The sequence below is a fragment of the Rhinoraja longicauda genome, chromosome 23 (genome assembly GCF_053455715.1).
Source record: "Rhinoraja longicauda isolate Sanriku21f chromosome 23, sRhiLon1.1, whole genome shotgun sequence".
In the NCBI taxonomy this organism is placed as follows: Eukaryota; Metazoa; Chordata; class Chondrichthyes; order Rajiformes; family Arhynchobatidae; genus Rhinoraja; species Rhinoraja longicauda.
The window spans coordinates 9,815,362-9,833,645 of NC_135975.1; the positions used below are offsets into that span (position 1 = coordinate 9,815,362).

At 40.3% G+C, this 18,284-nt stretch overlaps 1 protein-coding gene across 1 annotated transcript in view; it reads left to right on the forward strand.

Moving 5' to 3' along the window:
* Nucleotides 1-18,284, forward strand: part of snd1 (staphylococcal nuclease and tudor domain containing 1) — a 734,850-nt gene that overhangs the window by 341,408 nt on the left and 375,158 nt on the right. The window lies entirely within an intron of this gene.

Here is an 18,284-nt window from a genome sequence, read left to right on the forward strand (position 1 = left end):
CAAACAGTTGATTTTGGTAAGCATGAGGTGTGGCTGATGTCTCTAACAGTTTTATTCTTGTTTCTCAGTGTCATAGTGGCTTCTTTGACTTTCATTGGCACAACTTTGGTCCTCATGTTGATAAACAGCAATAACATTTTCTTAAGATGGAGGAAAGACTAGGTGCTGAGAGCTATCTACTTGAGCCATTACAAAGACCTGTGAAGCCATGTGTCCCAAACATTATGGTGCCCAGAAATGGGAGGACTATGTATAAACACAGCTGTAATTTCTACAAGGTGAAACCAAAATGTCTAAAAATGGCCTTTAATAAAATCTGACAATGTGCACTTTAACCACATATGATTTTTTTCTATTATAAATCTCAAATTGTGGAGTAAAGGGGCAAATAAATAAATGATGGGTCTTTGTGCCAAACACTTTGGAGGGCACTGTATAAAACTTTCAACTGATTTCAAGGCTGATGGTAAGTATAGTTGGAAAATACCAGGTACTTATTTTAAATAAAGTGGACAGAGAGTTCTGCACATTGCCTGTTGATATATTAAAGTGCCTTTTTTGATTTTTTACTTGAGTTGCTCAAATGTGACATTTTGTTAATTTACTTCATGCAATGTTAAAATTATATTTAAATCTGGGGAAATCCAGGGGATAAATCTGTGAGGATTTATAAATATATATGTTGTAGATACACCAGTATTGTCAATAATTTCAGTGGCCTGATTATTTATACCTAAAAATTTGTAAAATTGGGATGGTTTGCCTTAGATTTGCTTTAGTGGGAAAACTGAGATTTATTAGATTATTGTATTATTGTCTCTTTCTTCTTTACTACAAATTGATCTAGATGCAGTATTTGAAATATAGCTACATGCTAAGTCTTTAAGGGAAGGTTCAAATCATTTATTTTGCTTATCAATGATAGAAGCCTGAATATATTTTCTGCCTCTTCATTAGAATGGTTCCCTTGGTTTGTGGCAAGTGTTTTAGAAAGCTTGTCTTTTGAATAAAATAATTTCAGTCTGGGATTGAAAGGTTCTGGTGAACATCTGCTTTTTTCCTCGTTTCTGAGCTTGTATGGGGAGCACAATGGCTGCAAGGGAAGACGTCAAAGTCTAATTTTAAAATCGCCTGAAACAAATGTAATCAAATGCTGTAATGTATTTTATTTTTCTGGCAGGATGAATAAAGATTGGAGGACCTGTTTTACAAGTTGTAGTTAACGCACAATGTAGTGAGATAGTGGTACACAAAGTCGAAACTCTTGCACTGGCTGGAATAAAAGTGTACTTGGATTTAAAATGAAAAAATTGACCTGATCACGTCCACTCCGAATCTGATCATGATCCGAAGCCTAGCTCTTATCTGTTTATTCTCTTACTCAAGCCTGAGGCATTTGCAGAATATTGTGCCTATTACTGACGTGCAGTTGGACATGACATCCGCAGACATAAAAGGCACAAGAAGCTGGGTGAAGCCCCTCGTCCAGCAGCAACCCCACCTCGTCATAAGACAGTATCACTGACTGACCATCATATAAATATGAAACCAAGGCTGAGGAAGCTACTTATTGATACCATCTTCTCCTTCCTTGTGTGTATAATCACATTGAGTACTGGAAACTAACTCATTCATTCTGGGTCAAATTCTGCAGTCATTCATTCCAAGTCTCCAGCTAACAGCCACAACCCAGTTAAACTGACCTGCGTGAAGTACTGAGCTGACATGAGCCTATCCACAATGGAATGTTCTGTTTGAACATGGATGTTGCACGACCCAAACCCAACACATATAGCATGTTAGCATCAAGTTGAGCTGACAATATATAACCTAGAGTCTCTTCCAAAACTGAAATTATTGTACATTTAATCTGTTTGTTCTCTGAGAGTGCTTCGCATTTTGAGTTAACTTTTTTGTTTTGTTCTCATTGGTCTGCTTAATGTAATTAGTTAATTGGAAGTTGATTAACTGAGCCAGCATTTATCTTCAAACCTTTCTTCCTTGTTCCCAATGTTCTGACTCCTTAAATAGTTTTGTGGAATGGTTCCTGGACCTGGATTTTAAATAGTTGCTTGGCCAGAATGCACATTGTGTTTTTGCGTAAAGAATGAGCATGTAATATAAATGCAGGTGTAATGTTATCACAGATTTTTAAACTAGTTGTGAAATCAGGTGTAGAATTAACCTCATTACCTCTGGTAATGGAAATATTATAAAAGTTATTGAGATAAATTGTTTTGATTAATCTTATGGCACTGGTTATGACAACTTGATGGAATGTTCCTATTCTGCTGCGAAAAGAGTATTTAACAAGGAAGGATGGAGGGGGGGACAAGGTTGCAGGAGTAGTGCCTGTGATTAAATACATTGTGTTATACATTGTGCTGTGGGATGTGGATATTTGACACAGTCAACATAAAGAGGCCATTTTGGAATGTACCTGGTCCTCAACTTACGATGGGGTTACATTCTGAGAAACCCATCGGAAACTGAAAATATCGTATGTCGAAATGCATTGAATGCACGTGATCACGTGGCCGGAAGCGAGCTGCGGCTCGCTACGGGCCGCTGCCGTTTGCACCATCGCAAAGTCGAAATATCGTAAGTCAAAGCATCGTAAGGCGAGGAGCACCTGTACTTCAGAGTCAATCAATTGAAGGAGCTGGAGTCACAGACCAGTTAAAGCCAGCAGATTGTGGATTCAAACTGGTTTTGATTGCAATCCAATAGCTTCCTGATCACCAATGCTGCTGGTTATTCCAAATTATTGAATGAATAATGTGCAGCTCCCCATCTACTGTGATGAGATTGAAACTTCCTCAACCCACGCCCGCTGCGATTATTAGTTCAGACCTCTAATATAAGATACTAATGCAGCAACTTCATTTTACTTTCTCTGGCCTTTGGCTTTATGTAGCAGTCTTGGGAGAGCAAAATATCACTCAATATTGCTCAGTGTTCCGCATTTCGTTTGAGCCACTTGTTAAGTGTAGTTGGTATGTAATAAATCTGCTGCAGCACACACTTGGTTGACTTGTAACAATGCTTCCTCTGGCTGTCAAGAAGCATATTGCACATCTGAAATATACCAAGTCTTTGTTATCCACAAGGGCCAAGGACACCGACTTTCTATGGATAATGCAGATCCTCAAAAGCTGCTGGCAATAACACAAAGGCTGCAATGACATACTGCGAACAACCTTTTCATGGAAAAAACAACTTCTGTGCATGTTTCAGCTTGTCAAAACAAGTGTAGTTTGCTTTTGATTTACGGTGTCTGTACAGAGAGGAGATTGACGAGCTTCTGATTTTTCTCACATTCCACAGCAGCTTGTGGCTGGCAGTTATCACTGAAGCAGAAAACAACTAAGTTGTGCGCACACTTAAACATGCTCAGGACCCCGGGCTCTGGCTTCAGCCCCGGCCCACGCTCCCAACTCCTGGCTGAAGCTGTGCACCCCTGGCTACAGCTGCACTCCCGGCCCACAGTCGAGACCCCTGGCTGGAGCTGTACATGCGGCCCATGGATGGGACCACTGGCTCTGGCTGCACTCCCAGCCCACACTCTACACCCCTGGCTCTGGCTGCACTCCCAGGTCACACTGTGCACCCCTGGCTGGCAGTACTTCCGGCTCACACTGGACCCGTGGCTGGACCTGTACATGGATGGGACCCCTAACTCTGGCTGCACTCCCAGCCCACACTCTGGATCCTTGGCTCTGGCATCACTTCTGGCCCATGCTCTGAACCCCCACCTCCAGCTAATGTACCCAATGTATAGCGTTAACTTTTGCTTTAACTCACCTGCTAAAATGTTGGTTATTGCAGGACCTGTGCATTGATTTACATAAAAATAACTTCCTCGGTTAATGTTATTTTACATCATTGTAAAAAATGACTAAACAAAAAAAAAACCCAGCCCAGATTTCTGATCCAGGTTCAGCCTGCGTGCTGATTATTGATGTTTCATCACTTGGCAGCAGCAGATATCAAATGTAATCCATATTATGGCAACCAGGATTTACTGGATGCTGCAGCAGAGGCTCCTGAGAGAAACCTGATGTTTACCAACCCTCCCAGTAATACACAGCTTACCTCATGGATCTGCAGATAATGGGGACTAGATGTATGCTGAGTTCCTGCAGCACTGTTTTGTGGATTAGATGAATAGTTACATCTGTTTTTTAATTACACAGCACTTAAATGGCCACGTTCTGGAAAGCTTTTGACTCGGTCCCGCTAAATGTCAAGTCAAGTCAAGTCAATTTTATTTGTATAGCACATTTAAAAACAACCCACGTTGACCAAAGTGCTGTACATCTGATTAGGTACTAAGGAAAAAAATGAAACATACAGTAGCACGCAAACAGTTCACAGCGCCTCCTCAATGAGCCTCAAACGCTAGGGAGTAGAAATAGGTTTTGAGCCTGGACTTAAAGGAGTCGATGGAGGGGGCAGTTCTGATGGGGAGAGGGATGCTGTTCCACAGTCTAGGAGCTGCAACCGCAAAAGCGCGGTCACCCCTGAGCTTAAGCCTAGACCGCGGGATAGTGAGTAGCCCCAAGTCGGCCGACCTGAGGGACCTGGAGTTAGAGAGGTGGGTTAGAAGATTTTTGATGTAGGGGGGGAATGTCCATTTAGGGCTTTATACGTGAATAGGAGGAGCTTGAAGTTGATTCTGTACCGTACAGGGAGCCAGTGGAGAGAGGCCAGAATCGGGGTGATGTGGTCCCTTTTACGGGTACCCGTCAGGAGTCTCGCTGCGGCGTTTTGGACCAGTTGCAGGCGGGACAGGGATGATTGGCTGATCCCAGTGTATAGGGAGTTGCAGTAGTCTAGGCGGGAGGAAATGAAAGCGTGAATGATTTTTTCTGTCGTCGAATTGGAGGAAAGGTTCGATTTTAGCTATGGTACGAAGTTGGAAGAAGCTGGCTTTTACCACAGCGTTGACTTGCTTATCAAATTTTAATGCAGAGTCAAATATCATGCCGAGGTTTTTGACATGCGGTTTGACTAGGCAGGATAGGCTTCCAAGACTGCCTGTTATCGATTTGATGGAGTCGGGGGGGCCGAATAGGATGACCTCAGACTTGCTCTCATTTAATTGGAGGAAGTTCTGTGCCATCCAACATTTTATGTCCTCAAGGCAGTGTAAGAGGCTGTTTAAATTTGACTGGTTGTTGGGTTTCATGGGGAGGTAAAGCTGAGTGTCATCGGCATAGCAGTGGAAAGAAATGCCGTGCCTTTGAATGATTTGGCCAAGGGGGAGCATGTATAGAGAGAAGAGAATGGGGCCTAGGATGGAGCCTTGTGGAACTCCGCAGGAGAGGCTAGCTGGAGCAGAGGAATAACTGCCTATGTTGATGGCGAAACTCCTATCTTTGAGGTACGAAGCGAACCAGCTCAGGGCAGTGCCATCAATGCCAACCGCGTACCGGAGACGGTCAATAAGGATGGTGTGGTCCACTGTATCGAACGCCGCGCTGAGGTCGAGAAGGAGCAGGATTGCACAGTCGCCGGTGTCGATGGCGAGAAGCAGGTCGTTGTGTACCTTCAACAAGGCAGACTCTGTGCTGTGGTGGGCTCTGAAACCTGACTGGAAACTTTCCAGGATGGTGTTTTGGTGCAGGTAGGGCACTAATTGGTTTAGAATTGCCTTTTCAAGGACTTTTGACAGGAAGGGCAGTTTGGAAATGGGTCTGTAGTTGCTAGGCAAGGTGGGGTCTAAGTTAGGTTTTTTCAGTAGGGGCTGGACCACCGCGTGCTTGAAACAGGTTGGAACAGTGCCAGTGGCCAGTGTGGCAATGTGGCAGTGTGGCAATGTGGTTAATATAGATGGGTATTCTGTGGTCAGTATGGCTGTGGGTTCCCTCTTTCTTACCCACCAACTTCTGCCTCCCAATCCTTTCCACATTGCAATAAATCTCATTAAATTCTGATGATTTATTGTTTTTACCCAATCTCCTTTTATACAGTGTTGAAAAAGGTTGGTTTGCAAACGTCTTTAGATGATGAGAGAATTTTGAATATGAAAAGAATTCTCTGGTGAAATATATTGAATAACCATATATATATATATATATCCAACAAATTATAAATTACTCTGTTTGCTCCTTTTACATCAAAAAAGGAATATTAAACTGATTTCCTGAAATTGATCTAGCGCTTCACTCATATCCCTGAACTTGAACAGCTGTAATTTTTATAAACCTCCCAAGTTTTTATTATTGTTGCCTCCACCTCATCATTGGAAAGGAAGATGAAAGGTGTCTTCACTATCAAACGATATTCAAGCACTCTAGTTCTGTTTCAAAGATATGAAACCAGGTCAGCTCGCCAAGCATTTTATTCATATTTTCCCTCCCTTAATGACCTGGCTTCTTGTGTGCTGCTTTTTTTAAATGGAGTTTTCTTTGTATCTCTGTTGTATTAAAGTAACGAAATGATACTATGATTTAATTAACATTTATTTATGAAGCATTCGGCCATTAAAAAAAATTTAAATTGGGAACTTAGATGACCTTCAAACATTTGAATCTTCCACACATTCAATAGTACTGTTTAGCCATTGTCATATAGCACAGACACAGGCCCTTCAACCCAGCATGTTCATGCTGACTATTAAATAAATGTGGGCCAGAGCCTTCCATACATTGGTGGATCAAGTATTTGTGCCTATACTCCCTAAATGGTGAGATTAGCTGCCTCCACCGTGCATTCAAGCAGTGTGTTCCAGATTTAAACTATCTTTTGGGTGAGAAAGTTCTTTCTCAGATCACTCTAAATCTTTAACCCTTTCTCCTAAACTGATGCACTCTAATTTTAGGCAACTCCGTTGTGGGATAAAGTCTCCAACTATTGATACTACCAATGTACCTCACAATCTTCTATTCCCAATCAGAGAAATACGAATAGAAGTGGCGCAAAATATGTAGCCAGAGGAAGGAATATATGTGGGGAAAGGGAGAAATGTGTATGCATCCAGGTGGGCCACAGGGAAGACAAGAGGGGAAAAGGTAGGTGGGAGGAATGAGAGAAGGGCTGGTGTTTGTAGGTTAGTTCCCTAAAATTAGAGAATTCAGTGTTCATACCATTAGGTTGTAAGCTACCCAAGTGGAATAGGAGGTGTTGTTCCTCCAATTTGCATGCAACATTCTGGCAATGGTGGAGGCCCAGGACAGAAAGGTCAGTAAGGGAATGGGAAGGGCGTTAAAATGGTTAGCAACTGAGAGATCCAGCAGGCCTTGGCTGACTGAGCACGTGTTTGGTGAAATGGTCCCCTAATTTGCCAACTTGCCTTGGGTCTCCTGGTCTCTAACTTTTTGGACCAGTATCTCATGTGGGAACTTATCAAAGGCCTTACTGACATTCATGTTGACTCCATCAACGGCAGTGCCCTCATTAATACATTTTGTTAATCTTCAAAAAAAGAATGCAATCAAATTGGTCAGGATAGTCACGATCACCTGCCACCAACATCATGCTGATTATCTCTGATTTATTTCAAGTGTAGATTAATCCTATCCCTCAGTAGTTTTTCCAATAACTTCCAAACCACTGAAGTTAGACTCACTAGCTTATAATTACCTGTCTTATCCCTGATGTGCTCCAGTCATCTGGTACCTTGCCTGTGGTCAGCAAAGATTTAAATAATCTATCAGAACCCTTGCAATCTCCTCTCTCACTTCCTAATGCAGCCTGTGCATTTATCCACCTTTAAGTCCTTTAAGCATCTCACACCTATCTCATGTTACGCTATTTTGAAAAGCAGAATGGAAATAATGCTTTTGGAAATAATATATTCTGTTTTTAGCTTTTTATTATTTTATCTTATAATCATTTATCTATTAACAACACAATTGAAAGTTAATTAAGAAAATATACTTGAATTATTTTACATTAGGCTTCTAAAAGCATGTTGTGGGAACATTTAGCTTTGCAAGTTAAACTCTGTCTTGTTCTAGGCACTAAAACATACACACGTTAGTCAAGAGGAATCCTAGGTAGTCACAGCTCCCTCCTTTCATCCCAATGAAATTTAGCTAATGAGCCCAGATCAAAACCACCTTGGTTCATCTTGGGAGTAATTGATGTCTGGGGATCTAATAAAAAATGTAATCCAGAACAAATTGAGGAACTGATTTTAGAAGTGACTAACTTGTAACTGTTAATAAATAAAACCAGCCATTACTGTATGTATCAGCGTGGGAGTGGCTGAGCCTGTTAACGGGCTCCAACAACACATTTGCACACTGTTTTGTGCCTTGAAATAAAATCAAGTTAATTGGTCTGTTTTGAGCCGTAAATTGTATGGTACGGAGATGTGCCCTAACGGCAACATTTATGCTGACCTTTTTGCCCATCTATGCTAATTCCATTTGCCTGTCTGAGGACTGTATCCTTCTATACCTTGCCATGCTATCTACATACCTTATAAATGCAGTAATTGTATTTGATAGATATTAGCCTGTCTCTGTGTAAAAAAAAAACCTTGCCCCTGAGATCCCTTCTAATATTTTTACCTCTAACCTTAAAACTACACCCTCATGTTTTTGATACTCCTAACATGGGGGAAAAAGATTTTGACTATCTTGCCTATCTATGCCTCTCAACAATCTTCTGTACTTCCATCGGGTTACCCCTCAGAATGTAAATAAGCCCACCTATCCAATCTCCCCCTATAACTAAAGTCCTCCCATCAAGGCAACATCTGGTGAGCCTCCTCTGCACTCTGCTGTAAAAGCAATGGGCATACTTAGCAGTTCAAATTGCATCCGTGGAAGCGAAAACAGAGAAACCTGTCACATCATCTGACGAAAGGGCTACAACCTGAAATGTTAACTCGGTTTCTCTATGGCAGACAGAACTGCACACACTGCTCCCACGTTGAATGTACTCGTTTTTGTAATATTGCAATATATTGCCCGAGATCTTATGATCTATGCCATGATTTATGAAGGCAAACATGTTTAATGCCACCTTCATCATCCTATTGACTTTTGCTGGGTCTTTCAGGGAACTATGGGCTTGGAATCCAATGCTCATCAACGTTCCTTAATGCCTTACCATTAACGTATATATTCTACCTAATTGACTTGTCAAAATGCATCACTTCACACTAACTGGGATTAAATTCCATTTGCCAACACTCCATCCAACATTTCATCTGATATATATCCTGTTGTAGACTTAGGCCACCTCTCTTGTTACTCAAAACACCTTTAATTTCTGTGTTATCTGCAAACTTACTAATCATTTCTCCAACTTGTTAATTATACATCAAGAACAGCAGAGATTCCAACACCAATCTCAGTGGAATATCACTGGTCACAGACTTGCAATCACAATAATGTCCTTCCACCACTACTCTGTGCTTCCTATCACCAAGCCAATTTTGGGTCCACTTCACCAGTTCGCCTTATATCCCATGTACTTAAACCCCCGGATAAATCAAAGTGACTTGATTGAATTTGTAGACTTTGATAGTGGAATAAAAGAGTTCATTCTGATTGGTCTTCAAAGTAAAATATGACTGCAGGGGAAGGAGCCATCAGTTAGGACTGGTGAAATGCAAGCTCGGTTGAAGGTTTGGCTTCTGACTTATTTTCAAATAGCACATCATTGCGCAGTGTTTTGTTCCCTGGAGTGCTCCCATGAAAGGAGAGTCTTGCCAATATTCAGTCAGAAATGGGAAACTCTGTTCAAAGAGCATTTAAAAGCAAGTTGTACCGCTCTATTTTATTGCAAATCCTTTTCAATAAAGTCTTCATTTATTTGATTAATTTGAGGAAATAAAAAGGAATGTGGAACTGAATTGTATAGGTCACAGGTTTTTTTTTACTGTTGCTAGCATCATCGTTTAGCCCCTTATGCCACTTAATCAAGTTGTTTTATTGTTCTAACTGACCAGGACCAGCCGTTAAAATACAGCAAATGTATTATTTCCACAGCAAAATTGATCGATGTATCTTAAGTACAACGCGATTCAAAGAATTGCAACTCTGCAAAACCAATTGCTGCTTGCACATAGAAAGGCAAGTCTGAGTGCTCTGCTGGGCAGGGCAAGGAAAAATTAGACACCTTATGGTACAAGTCAGCCTTCTGAGAAGTATTCTTGACAATGAACATCAAATTGCCAAGTAAACTATCTTGTTAACATAGCAGGAGTTTTGGGAAAACTTCATTAATTGATAAAAATCTAAAATGTCTGTCTGCACAAGATGCAGACTTGCTGAAGAGCACGAGGAAGATAGGGAGAAGGTGCTGAAGCGTTCTTTTCTGTGTGTTTACGCCAAAAGTGCTGAAGCTTTGCCATTAATCACGGAGCTTAAGAGGTCAACTTGATCCTGTTGATAGCTGATTTGAAATTAAGACCACTGACAGATCCCCCATATATGCCTGCCATTCCCTTTGTCCTGGATATATGCCTATTTTCCCCCTTTTCTTCCATAACAAATGTTATATCTGCCTAGATAAATCACTTCAACGTACAATTTTATGTACAACAATTTTAAGGCTTATCAAAAGTCATGAATTCAGTCAGATTTTCTGCTGCAAATTGTGAGTATTGCATTCCTTGCCCTTTTTATCCGTGCCAGCGTGCTGTTTTGCATTTCCCTCCCAAACTTGCGGCACTTTATTTTCTTGAATGTACAGCCTAGTACTGGGGTAACAAAACGTGAGCATGGAGGTAGGCAACTCTTACAAGAGGCAAAGCCAGTCTTTAGTTTTGAATGAACCATGATTTTAGATTCACAGAGAGATACAGCCCAGAAAAAAAGTTCTTCAACCCACCAAGTCCACACCGACCATCAACCACGCATTCTTAATCTGTGAAATTTTGAAAAGATCAGTTATCGCCTTTGGTACTTTTCCACAAATGCCTCTCCCTGACTACGAATTCTATTCCCTTCATTTCTCTTCCAGAGATTATAGGTCCATTCTACTTAATCTTTCCACCGAAGCCAAACTCTGTTCTGAGGAGTCAAACTTGTAAACCTTTGCAGTATTGTTTCTAAAACAAGTGCATCTTCAATTAAATTAAATTAGGAGATCAGGTGGGTCTCAGTGAACACCTATGCTGTTTGCAGCACTCTTGCACTCCTTGTAAAAATAAGCCGACATCACAGTTTGCGCTAAATTGTTTGTTGGTTACTTTGTTTCTTGTAAAAGGAGATCGCAAATCTCTCCAAGATTTATAACACTCATCATGCTGTTCCATTCTACATGCCAAAGTGGCTAACTTTATATCTGCCATCTGCCGTCTTTTTATGCACTCATTTAAGCTGTCTGCTTACCTTTACAGATACTATGTCTTATCAACAATGCTTACCATTTTTTTATTTCTATTATTAATTAACTTAAACACTCCACATTCAGTCCCATCGTCCAAACCACTATTCAGCCAAACTCTTGCTGGTTGCAAGCATTTCACCGTTTAACTGCTGGGTTCCCCAAGGAACACAAAATGGGGTTGAGTTTTGTTGGGTTTCATTATGCTGGAGATTCGCCTCTTCCATCCAGAACCACGGCCCTGACTCTCCGTTGATTTCAATTGTGATTCTAGGCATTTAGTTTAGGGCAACGTTACCTTTAATTTTTCTCATTGATTTTATCTGCTTTTAATATATATTTCTATTTTTTTAAATTATATTTGGTTTTAATTATAATAAAACAACTTTAAAATTATTGAAATTCATAATCATTATACCTGGAATATTGCGTACAGTTTTGGTCTCCTAATCTGAGGAAAGACATTCTTGCCATAGAGGGAATACAGAGAAGGTTCACCAGATTGATTCCTGGGATGGCAGGACTTTCATATGAAGAAAGACTGGATAGACTCGGCTTGTACTCGCTGGAATTTAGAAGATTGAGGGGGGATCTTATAGAAACTTACAAAATTCTTAAGGAGTTGGACAGGCTAGATGCAGGAAGATTGTTCCCGATGTTGGGGAAGTCCAGAACAAGGGGTCACAGTTTAAGGATAAGGGGGAAGTCTTTTAGGACCGAGATGAGAACGTTTTTTTTCACACAGAGAATGGTGAATCTGTGGAATTCTCTGCCACAGAAGGTAGTTGAGGCCAGTTAATTGGCTATATTTAAGAGGGAGTTAGATGTGGCCCTTGTGGCTAAAGGGATCAGGGGGTATGGAGAGAAGGCAGGTACGGGATACTGAGTTGGATGATCAACCATGATCATACTGAATGGCAGTGCAGGCTCGAAGGGCCGAATGGCCTACTCCTGCACCTATTTTCTATGTTTCTATGTTATGACAGAAAACAATGTTCCACCTATATTTAGCCTCTGACCAGGAACGTTTTGTAGTTCAGCCTCTGCCTGTACCAATACGGTCCCAATTACTGTCTGGGTCTAACTGGCTATTTTGAGAGCTGGTAGGGCCAGAGTGAATTGAACCATGCATCAGCTCAGGTCAATCCAGATATGTGTGGGCCATGCACAGCAGTGTTGGCAGCAGGCTGTGGTTCTGCAAAGTCTGACCCATTGTGGATTTTTAGTCGCTGAGGTCACCGCAGATCTAAAGCCAACCAGGCACAGTTTACCAACTTGAAAATAACGCCCTTATCTCAACCCATAATTTAATATCTGTGAACAATTATCGAGCCATCAGAAAAAATTGGCATCAACCTTTGCATCCGTGACCTTTGCAGCCACAAGATCCAAGTGATTTGTTAGCCCCTTACTCTGTAACTTTTCTCAGTACTTTTTCCTTGAGTGAGAATTATCAATTTATATTTTTCCATTTCTCCAAATATTTCAACACGACAAGTGTGCCGATGTTCCTAATCTTGATGGTCTTGAAGCCATATGTCTGTAATGACAATCCATCCATTTACTTCTATTTATGCCAATTTATTCAAATCTGTTACGAATGCTTTGTAAATTCGGGTAAAGAGTCCTTAATTTTGACCTTAGTTGTTTCTGTTTTTAAAAAAAAGGAGGATGTGATAAACCTAGTACATACAGATCGGATAGTCTAACTTTATTTTTTACCAAATTATTGAAAAGAAAATGATAAACCGTCTTATTGTCTCTTTAGAAAAGCACAGGTTATTAAGGACATGATAGCATTGGATTTGTTAAGCAAAGGCCAGAGGTAACTAGACCTGTTTGGAAGAGTTAGCAAAGCAATTTGATGAGTGTCATTTATTTGATATGATCTCCATTGATTTTAGAAAGATTATTGAAGAAGTCTTACCTGGAAAACTGTTAATTTAATAACAGCCTACAGAATCCACTAGAAAGTGTCAAATTGAATCCAAAATGGGCCTCGCTGCAGAAAGCTAAGGGTGCAGGTGAAATGATTATTTCCCTGCTTTTCTTTTTCCTTTCTGGGCAGACTTATTTTCATAAAAACATTCATTCCTTTCTCAGGGTATTGGCAACTTGACCATGTATCTGCCCATTGTATGCAAGTTGGCAGATTGTTTACTTGTAAAGTTTGAGCTGTTGGAAACATTTGTGCGGTTGGGAATGGGGCCTGAGGCATTCCTAGCCTACCCCTCTTTCCCTCTACCCAGCTTAGTCCCACAATGGTGCAGTCAAATGTACAGTGCAGATTGCCGATCTGTCTGGATGTTAGTGGGTGTAGATCAGGAAATGAACGAGCAATCCACTTTTGACTTCACCACCATTGCTTCGTAAGATCAAAAGTGGGGATGTTGCTCACAGTTGCACAATGTTCGATTCCATTTGCAATTTCTCAGCAGATGAAGCAGAACATACCGTTACACAACCAGATCTTGGCAAAATTAAGGCTTAAGTAACATTTGTGCCACTGAAATATGACCATTCTCAAAAGGAAACCACCGACAATGGCATTAATTGAGACTATGATTGTCACATCCCCAACTTGAAGGGTCACCACTAACCAGAAACTCAACTGGGCCAGCCACATAAATACCCTGGCTGTGAGAGCACAACAGAGGTTGAATGTCCTGTGGTGAGTTATTCATCTCCTGACACTCCAGGGCTAATCCAGCATTGAAAGCAATGCCAGGAGTATGATGGAGTACTCTCCACTTGCCTGGATGAGTGCTGCACCAATAAATCTCAGGGAGTTTGATATGAAAAAGGACAATGCGACCTGCTTGATTGGAACCCTATTTACCACCTCAAATATTTGTTCCCGCGGTGGCTGTGGTGTGTTCCACCTGCAAGGTGCACACCATTTACCTGCCCAGGCTACTTTGACAGCACCTCCCAAATCCAAGACCTCTAACATAAAGGAGGACAAGGGCAGCAGGTGTATAAAAACACCATTCTTATGGGTTCCCACACATCACTGACTCGTAAATCCATTGCCACCCTCCATTGTCGTTGGTCTGAATCCTGGAACTCCCACCCCACAGTTCTGTGCAAGTACCTTCACTATTAGGATTGCAGCAGTTTAAGATGTCAGCTGTTCTGCAGCAAATGGGTTTGAGAGACCCTGCCAACAATGAATAAAATAAACACAGAGCAACACTTTTTAGACAGTGCCTCCATAGGTAGAAGTCTGCACCAAATGGATGATAAAAGACTATAGTGGGTTTAAGATAAGGGGGAAGTCTTTTAGGACCGAGATGAGAAAACATTTCTTCACACAGAGAGTGGTGAGTCTGTGGAATTCTCTGCCACAGAAGGTAGTTGAGGCCAGTTCATTGGCTATATTTAAGAGGGAGTTAGATGTGGCCCTTTTTGCTAAAGGGATCAGGGGGTATGGAGAGAAGGCAGGTACAGGCTACTGAGCTGAATGATCAGCCATGATCATATTGAATGGCGGTGCAGGCTCGAAGGGCCGAATGGCCTACTCCTGCACCTATTTTCTATGTTTCTATGTTTCTAAGATATGTGGATCACACATGAGTTGTGTGGTTAAGTTCAGATATAAATTGTTTGCTTTCAATCGTTTGTACAAGTCATTCCAAGAATAAACATGAAAATATTTGAGGAATAAGATTTCATTATTTGTACCATAAATTTAAAACATCGAGTTTCTGAACATGGCTGTAAAAATGGTTAAAATATCTTTGTCACACAACTGATGTGTTCACATCTTTGCTACATTGCTCAATGGCCATTTAGGAACCCTTTCCAAGAGCACTTAAATTCTCCCCTCACTCAACCTCATGCACTCTTGCGGGGGAAAGGTACTGATAGTGGAATACACAATCTTATCTTCCCTTTTCTGCTGTCTCCTTGTTTTTCCCCACCATCAAAATACAGGGCTTTTACTCTGAAAGATGTAACATTATTATATCGATAAACAATGCTACACCAATATGCATATGAAGACTTTACTGGAAAATGTAAATTCTTTCAACATGTGAGCCAGAGTATGATATTTTTATATCCGTAGCAATAATGAAACTGGGCAATTAAAACCAACACAGATAATACACATTTGAGCAGAATATTAACCAAAAAAAAAACACATTTCAAAATCCTTACCCAATAAATATACTTTTTTCTTAACTGAATAAAAATAAAAATCATGAGTGAATAAGAAAAATGAGTGATAGTCACTGTAGATCCTTGGAATGCCATATTAGTCTATATGTACAGACCCTTGGACCTGAGAAAGAGTCAGTGAAATGAAAAGAAATGCAAAGCCCAGCAAATGGCTTCCGGTGCCTGGTTTGGCAGAAAATGATACTGCAGTAAGCCCGTGTTGCAAATGTGGAACAGCAGTAGAATGTGCAGAGTCCACTTTAAATAATTTGTAAAATAAAATAATTTTCAAATCCAAAATTTTGAAGTGCATTATAGTTGATTTTAAATGACAGCTGATGGGGTGAGGGGGAGGTGGATGGTGAAATTCACCCACAGAAAGTCTAGGGTATAATTTGATCATTTGTTAGCAGGTTAAATCTAATCTCATTAATGTGCCTTACAATCGTTTAAAGGCATCATAATTGTTTTGAAATGATCTGGTCCTTCTATAAAAATCTCAAGCTTGGGAAACCTAATACTTATTTGAATATATGAATAAAATGAGCACACGTTCATCATGTTGGCACACACACAAATACACGCACACAAACACCCACAAAGAATGGTGCTGAATTTCCTCGGGTCCTGGTTTCCAAATAAGTGGGTGTTTGTCACTGGATTCTTTAAACACAAAGACAAACTGACAAGGGCAGTCAGAGGTTCTTATCTATCAATCTCTTTTTTTCTGTTTTTGTCCATTCCGTCGTCCTTCGAAAGTCCGATTGGATACATAAATTCTAAAACATAATTTGCGGTGCGCTGTCAAAAGGTTGGGATAGATACTGTAAACCGTACTTCATCATGAAAGTATCTATTACAGGGCATACATTTGTTTCATCGAGGGATAATTAAAGTTGGAAGCACATGGAACTTCGTTAGTTGTCGTAATTCATTCATTCATTCACATGATGTGGACATCACTGGCAAAGCTGGAATATTATTGTCCATTCCTAATTGTCCCTGATCTAAAACAGCAATTAAACGTCACTCACATCAGTGGATACAGAACTGTTTCATCTCCAGGCTTCTTGAAGGATATTAATGAACCTAATGATAATTTTATAAATCACTTAATATTTAAACCAATATCTTAGATCAGATTTAAATGGTGTGTGCAAATTATACATTAACCATAACTAGTGCACATGCTGCCAAAAAACAAACTACTGGAAGATTAGACAGCAACTGTGAAAAGAGAAACAAGTCTGAAGAAGGGTCTCGACCCGAAACGTCACCCATTCCTTCTCTCCCGAGATGCTGCCTGACCTGCTGAGTTACTCCAGCATTTTGTGAATAAAAAGAGAAACAAGAGTTATTGTTTCAGTTTGGAGATCTTCCATCAGAACTGGGAGAGAAAACGAGTTGGTTTAAAGAGAGCATAAAACAAAAGAAATAAATCTGAGCCCGGTGTGTTTTCTCCCAATTCCAACATAGAGTCATGAAACTAAAATGTTAACTCTGTTTCTCTGTGGGGGGAAAAACAAACTGCTGGATGCACTCAGTGGGTCAGACAGCATTTGTGGAAGAAATTACAACAAACAGAAAACCTTCCCTCCACAGATGCTGCCTGACTTGCTGAGTTCCTCCATGTAGTTTTTATTTTCGCTCAAGCCTCCAGCATCTGCAGTCATTGTTTTTCTATAGACAGATGCTGTTTAACCTGCTGACTATTTCCATAATTTTCTGCTTTTATTTTAAATTTCCATCTTCTGCATTAAAAAAAAAATTACTGCCTAACATGTTGTTTCCTGAAACTCAGTGCTCATAATTAAAATCCATATCTTCAAATCATCGTCTGAAGAAGGGTCCTGACCCAAAATGTCACCCATCCTTTTTCTCCAGAGATGCTGCCTGACCCGCTGAGTTACTGCAGAACTTTGTGTCTATGTTCGAATCACTTCATAGACTTTCTATTGACAACCTCCAAACAAAGCTGCAAACTCTTCTGTTGAAAAGCTTTCTGAGAATTTGAAATTTCTCAGACTTTCACCTCTTACATCTTGACTTCACTCCTTAATCTCAGGCCTAAATTTTAGTGTTCATTTCTCCCTGCATCTATACCATTTCCTACTTTTTAAACTTCCTTTAAAATCTACCTATGACCAAGCTATCAGTCACTGCTCCAACCATTTCCTTCTTTATCTTGGTTTTGTTTTAATACATGATAAACATCAGAGTTGCTATATTAGGGGAATTATATAAAAACATTTTTTCCCACTGGCTCTGCTTGAAACCTGTTGCATCTGTGAAGTTGATGCAGAAAGTGTCACTCATCATATTAATATTGTGGTTAAAGTGGAATAAACTAGTTACTGCATCTCATTTGCTGTAGATATTATTCTTACTATGCTTTCACTAGTTTGTTAAATCACCTACCTATCCCTCAGAACACCAAACAATGACTGCATGATTAGTTTGTTTTTATAGAGTATTTGAAGGTTGTGTGATGTAGAAACACTGCAACAAAAATATAGATATTATTTCTATACGCACTCCATGATCAGCCATGATCACATTGAATGGTGGTGCTGGCTCGAAGGGCCGAATGGCCTACTCCTGCACCTATTGTCTATTGTCCTCTAATTGTACATTCATTCATACTTCCCAGAATATCATTATTGATTAGATGTGACAAAGTGATTGATAATATATAGTAAATTGGACGCAGGGATGACCATTAATACATAATGAAAGCCACCATTGCTAAAATGGTAGTACAGCGATCAGTCTTTGATAGTTAGTGATGAATGTTCTAGTGTCTGCTGTATTGAAGCAGCAGATCCTGAGCT